Here is a 6,938-nt window from a genome sequence, read left to right on the forward strand (position 1 = left end):
TTTCAGGTTGGTATTACTCGTATATATTATAATAATTATATTATAACCACTACATCACATATAACCATTCGAGCGTCTCGAGAGCGGCAAGCTTATGCCAATAATCGGAAGCGTTTATAAAGTGTCATAAATATATTTTTTTTAAATCAAATTTCTTATACTCAGCGTTTATAAAAATTTAACGCCACTTCCCCCCTCCTCCCCCATCCACCCATAAGTCTGTCTCTGCGTTAACGCACACGTCACACAAAACCGACCAACCGCGCGTCATGTATTGTATAGTCATGGAAGTATAATAACGCGATGAGCCGCTGCGATATTACAGCTATCATATTCGTTGTACAATAAAACGCGACTACCTATATATTATAATATAGTACATGTATTATTTTATTATAAATAGTATTAGCAGGGGTTGTTCTATAACTCAAATTTCAAGTTTTGAGCTAAAGGCGCGACATACCTACTTATGTCAAGTTCTTAATCCCAATTTCCCCCCTTATACAATAAAAATATTATTGAATAAATATAGATTTTCTTTACATTTTTTAAACACAATATAATATATCTATCTATTATACACTTATTGCTTTAAAACCTAAAATATTTTATGATATAATGTATTGTAAAATTGTATTATAGATTATTAGATCATACTCTTATAATTCGAGTAGGTACGTACTTTAAATTATAAAAAAAAGCCAGTGTATATAAATGAAGTTTTTAAAACAAGGTTTAAGATACTTGTTTAGATGATAAAATTAATTAATGAAATATTTACATTCTTTCGACTTGACTTTTCAAAACCATAAGAGATTGAATATTTATACACGGGGACGCCAAAAATATTAGCACGGGATGCTGCAGCGCCAACCTGCCCGTACACTAAAACAGAAAATATTATATCTATAATATTTATACTATATAATACCAAGAGACCAGCCAATAGAAATGAAAATTGTAAATTATATGATGTAAAATACCGGTATACAAATTATTATCAATATTATGAAATAAAAGTTCGAAAAAATATCATTAACTCAATAATTGCAAACAATAATAATGGCTAAAATATTGGGTACCACAAAAATATTGGACGATTACACAACATTTATTAAATTAATATATGCATTTATATTATTACTTATAGTTAAGGTACTTAAAGTACCTATATAATGATTATAGGTTTATATTGGTTTGTTGTTGATTTTTGAGGAATTATATGCCTGTAAAAATGCAGTGTGCAGTAAACGAGACATAAAGTCGGGACCTAGCTACCTATAAAAAGCCTTTAATATTTAAATCCATTGCAAACAATTATAGATTTACGTTATTAGACCTACAAGATTTGCAACAATTTATGGTGACATTGTGTATTACATTTTACCTATTCGATATTACGATAAAATAAAATATTATATTATATTGGTCATTGGTGTATACTCTGCTAAATAATGAATATCAATTCATGCTTTTACCGATAACAGGGATTTTTACGTGACACCTCTAGACAATCACCTATGCCCTACTGTACATTGTACTCATATTGTCTACTACAACTTTGAATAAAATTATAAATCTTATATTAGTATTAATGCAACTCTAACAAAGTAAAAATTACTTATTAATGTTTATAAATAAATAAGATATTCATATTTAAAAAATAAACGCATGTATACCTGCGGGCTGAGATCAATATCCTGGGACACGAGACACACGACAATACAGCTCGGCCCAAAGAATTTTGTCCTCAAACGTTGTTACATTTTCTCATTGGAATAGCAGTATGCCACATAACGATTGAAATTTATTTGTAAAATCCTGGAATGCAAAAAAAAATATTATACAGATTTCATCCATCTTATTATTTAGGTAAATATTGATATTATATGCCGTTTTAAGTATAGTCGTATAGATATATGCATTGTATACTATATATATATATAACACAGCATTAAATTTTAATGTTAATCAATCAATCCTCATTAATAATTGAAATTGAATATAATAATAATAGTCATAGATATATAGGGATACACAATTACAGTGTTGGGTAAGTTACTTTTTAAAAGTAATGAAGTTACTTACTTCAACCAAACGGTGACTATATTATATTATTATTATAAATGTTGCAGTTCTTCATCTGCGCTTAATCGTTGTTTGGAAGCGACCGGACGACGACTAAATATTATTATCATATCGTCTGTCTGGTGTTTTTAACGACAATCGTCAATCGATAACGAGATAGCGTGATACACATTGCACATGGCATATGTGGACTGTGGCAATGTGTAATATGCAAGACAGATAACGATTCCGGCAACATAATAATATACAAAAATGAGAGATAATTTATTTATTTTTAAGTAAAACTACCAGTATTATCTATAGTAGATAACCGTGAGTGAATCCAAATGATATATTTTTAATATGATTTAATATTTTAACATAGTTTAGTCTTATAATGTTATCGGGAAAATATAGATAAGTAAAAAAAGCGGGTAAGTCGTGGATGTCGCTCTACTGTACAGTAGCTGTTACTAGTGCAGGTAAACTGTAATAGATGGAATTAAATTTGAATCCAATGATATTATACCATTGTATACGACAAACGATTCTGAGCGGAGACGGTTTATCTGTCTAGGATATATTATAGATTATTAAAAATTTAAAAATTTTTAGATTTAAATAGAAATTTTTTATGAATTTCTAGCTTAAAATAATTTCCGAATTTATGTGATTTTTACGTATTTTGTCAAAATTCAAACTTTGAATGCTTATAAAAAAAAATATTAGTTATGAATTTATTTTATTTTTTGACTGCTATTGTAACAATATGTTAGGAGCCTTGTATTAAATTTTCAAGCTTTTCTACCCAACAAATACATTTTTATCGATATTGATTTTTAAAAAGCGGGTAAGTCGTGGATGTCGCTCTGCTGTATAGTAGGTTACTGTAATGGATGGGATTAAATTTGAATGCAATGATAGGTATCATTGTATACGAAAAACGATTCTGAATGGAGATGATTTGTCAGTTTAGGATATATTATATTTAAATATTGTCATATATTCTATTTTGAAACAAATATTTTATTTTTCAATTAAGACGCATTTTGCATAATGCATGGTTAATCAATTAGTGTAGTTATCATAATTCATAATACCTTATATTATCATAGATATACATATACCTGGTTTGAGGATAAATCGTTATCATTACGCGATTTCATAAAAATTTAAAACTCAAACGCTCAAAACATTTTTTTTATAATGACACTTCAAATTTTCTCTATAGCTATTTGAAGCAAAACTTATGGAAAACTTATTGTTGAATTTTATAACCTTAGATAAAAATACAAACAATATTATGAATTTTGAACTACAAAAAAATTCGTAAACATTCATGGTTTTGACGAATTTTTGTCAATATTTGAAATTTAAATGCTTATAAAACTTTAATTTCCAATTCCGGTGGACATTTTTTTTTTGTGATAAAGATTGAAAAACTTGTAAGGAATCTTGTATTAAATTTTCAAATCTTAGATTTAAAAAGAAAATTTTTTATGAATTTCTAGCTTAAAACAATTTGCGAATTTTTGTAATTATTACGTATTATGTCAAAATTCAAAATTTGAATGCTTATAAAAAAAAATGTGACTATGAATTTCTTTTATTTTTCAACTGCTGTTGTAACAATATATTAAGAGCCTTGTATTAAATCTTCAATATTTTCTACCCAAAAAATAAATTTTTATCGATATTAATTTAAAAAAAAACTAATAATGATCGAAAATTGCATATACCTATGAATAGTACAACATAAGTCAAACATTTTTGAAAATTTCATGGCGGGTAGAATATACTTATAAAAACATTTGGTGAAAATTTCATGTATCAATGGTCATTTGTTTTAAAGTTACATCAATAATCAAAATCGATTTTGTCGAAAACTTATTGTGCGTAAAATTTCCCGTTTTTCCCTTAATTTTTAGTTAGTTTATCCCGATTATTTATACCACCAAAGTACCAAATAGATTCACTTTCTGATCGAATACGGTACTGAAGTCAAAAATCGAAGCACTTTTACTGCCCCAAAACGAGATGACAGACACAAAAAAAAATATATTCATGGTTTTGACGAATTTTTGTCAATATTTGAACTTAAAATACTAATAAAAGAAAATTGTGCCTATGTATTCTTATAATTTTTCAATCACTATAAGAATAACTTATGAGAAACTTTGTATTAAATTTTCAAGTATTTTTATAGGGCCAAAAAAAATTTATCGACACATCAAAAAAAATTTTTAGTAAAATTGAAAATTTTAGTTGTCTATAAATATCTCAAAAAAAGTCAAAATATTATGAAAATTAAATAATGTAAAGAAAATGCCAATCTAAATAACTGGTAAAATTTTCATGTGCCTACGACTTATACTTTTTGAATAATAACAATAATATTTAAATTCGTTTGAGGATAAATCGTTATCGTTACGTTATTTCGAAAAAATTTAAAATTCAAACGCACTTAAAATTTTTCCCATAATGAAGCTTCGAGTTTTATCTATAGCTATTTGAAGGAAAAAGTATGGAAAACTTAGTGTTGTATTTTTAATTCTTAGTTATAAACACAAAAATTTTTATGATTTTTCAACTTCAAAATTACTTGCAAATATTCGCGTTTTCGACAGATTTCGTAAAAATTTGAACTATAAACGCTTATAAAAAAAATTGTGACTAACGATTTTTAATTTTTTTTAGCTACAATTAGAACGACTCATAAGGAACCTTGTATTCAATTTCCATGTTTTTTTGGTTGTCCAACATTTTTTTACCGACACTTCAAAATAAAATTCTCAAAAAAATTGAAAATTTCAGTGGTCTATAAATAACTCAAAAAAAGTCAAACATTTTTGAAAATTAAACTGTATATAGATAACACTAACATAAAATTTGGTGAAAATTTCAAGTATTTGCAGTAATTAGTTTTTGAATTACAACCATATAAAAAAATCGATTTGGTCGAAAACTGATTTTGCTTAAAAATTCCCGTTTTTCTGTCATTTTTTTTTTTGTTTTTCTCGATTTTTTTGAAAACTGTTAGAAAATGTTTGCTTTTGACCTCTATAATGCACCGAGGATCTTCAATTTTACATCGGAAACCACCCCCAAAGTTTGAAATCGAAGCATTATTTCGACTAGTTATGCTGTACACAGACACAAAAAAAAAAACATAACTAATGATGATCGAAAATTGCATATGCCTTTAAATAGTTCAACATAATTCGAAATTTGCATGGTGGATCCTTATATAAACATTCGGTGAAAATTTCATGTATCTATTGTAATTTGTTTTAATAAATTACATCAAAAATCAAAATCGATTTTGTCGAAAACTGATTGTGCGTAAAAATTACCGTTTTCCCTTAATTTTTAGTTTGTTTATCCCGATTATTTAGAAAGATATTGAGAATTTTTTACTTTTGACCCCCAATAGTACCAATTAGATTCACATTCTGATCGAACGAGCTACTACAGAAGTCGGAAATCGAAGCACTTTTACTGCCCCAAAACGTGATGACAGACAAAAAAAAAACACACACACACACATCATGGTAAAATAAATACATTCTTCGCTCCTCTCAGAATCTAAAAAGTTAAATATAAGTTATGAAATTGTAATGATATAGGTACGATCTATCTATGTATAAATTTACTATACACACATATATTTTATTTTTTTTTGTCAACCAATATAGGTGTTGTTCAAATTTAGTTCACATATAATATACATTACTACACTATTATAATATATAGGTAAGTATTATACTACTATATATTATCACTTATCAGATTATAATTTATTACGATCCTCAAAATAAATCAAGGAGATTCATATACGTTCGGACACAGCTCGTATTCCCTTTTTTTTTGTGGATCGTTAAAAATATGATATTTGCTGGATTTCAAAGCTTATCAAACCAGAACCCAAGTAATCGAAAAAACATAACAACACAATTGCATAGCATTGAAGACCTTGGCACGTGTAAACAAGAATAGTCCATTAGACAATAACTCTAAAAGCCAACACGATACGTCGATACAGATAGAAAATTTTTTTGTAGTGCAACAATAATGACCGAACACTCGACCGGTTAATAAACCACTGCAGTAACGCATGATAAGGGTTATCACTGCTTTAGTTAGTCGTTATCTGATCTATAATAATAATATCATGTTATACATATGGGGATAAGTGTCGTAATACAACTGTAAATAACCAATCATCATTGCCTGTAAGATTTTTGTAAAATTCGTGTATTTGTAATTTAATATAAGACAAATATACGGTTGTAAATTTTTTAAACATGTTATTCTACCTTTATAATATGGTTATGTTATACCTATCTATATTATACGATTTATTTGAAATTTTTAGAAAACTGAATTTAGTAATAATATTATCTGGCAAAAATGATAAATTTTTTTAATATATGTACCTGAGTAGTGAGTTGTGAAATTACACGGCCGAGATAATAATAATAGTTATTTTTTCCGTATTTTACCAACATATAATAATATACAAATAGTATAATATATATAATAATATATAATATATATAATATAATATACAATCACCGTTGTATTTCTGAACGATGACCAAAAATATTAAAGCACCTAGCTATAAAACATTTTATTTAATTTGATCTTTAGAAAAATACACATCGCATTTGATGTACCTATATATTTTTAAACATGAACGTACGACACAACTTTATGAAAACATGTCAAATAGGTAGAATTATTATTGTACAAATGTCAATATATTAGCAGAGTGTATAAAATACTATAAGTATACGTCTAAAAAATATGAACATAAATCTGTACCATTCTTTCTGGACTTGCCTCCAATAATGATGATGCTTAAAACGAAA

The 6,938-nt window shown here is 27.0% G+C and overlaps 1 long non-coding RNA gene across 1 annotated transcript; it reads right to left on the reverse strand.

Moving 5' to 3' along the window:
• Positions 1–783: 783 nt before the first annotated feature.
• On the reverse strand, positions 784–2,172 carry LOC149054312 (uncharacterized). The gene is made up of 3 exons (XR_016192268.1): positions 2,089–2,172; positions 1,680–1,821; positions 784–885 (listed from the first exon to the last, which is right to left on the reverse strand). It is a non-coding gene; the product is annotated as an uncharacterized LOC149054312 (long non-coding RNA).
• Positions 2,173–6,938: the final 4,766 nt, after the last annotated feature.

This window comes from Diuraphis noxia, unplaced genomic scaffold (genome assembly GCF_037042655.1).
Source record: "Diuraphis noxia isolate RWA-SAM2 unplaced genomic scaffold, SU_Dnox_SAM2 contig0007, whole genome shotgun sequence".
In the NCBI taxonomy this organism is placed as follows: Eukaryota; Metazoa; Arthropoda; class Insecta; order Hemiptera; family Aphididae; genus Diuraphis; species Diuraphis noxia.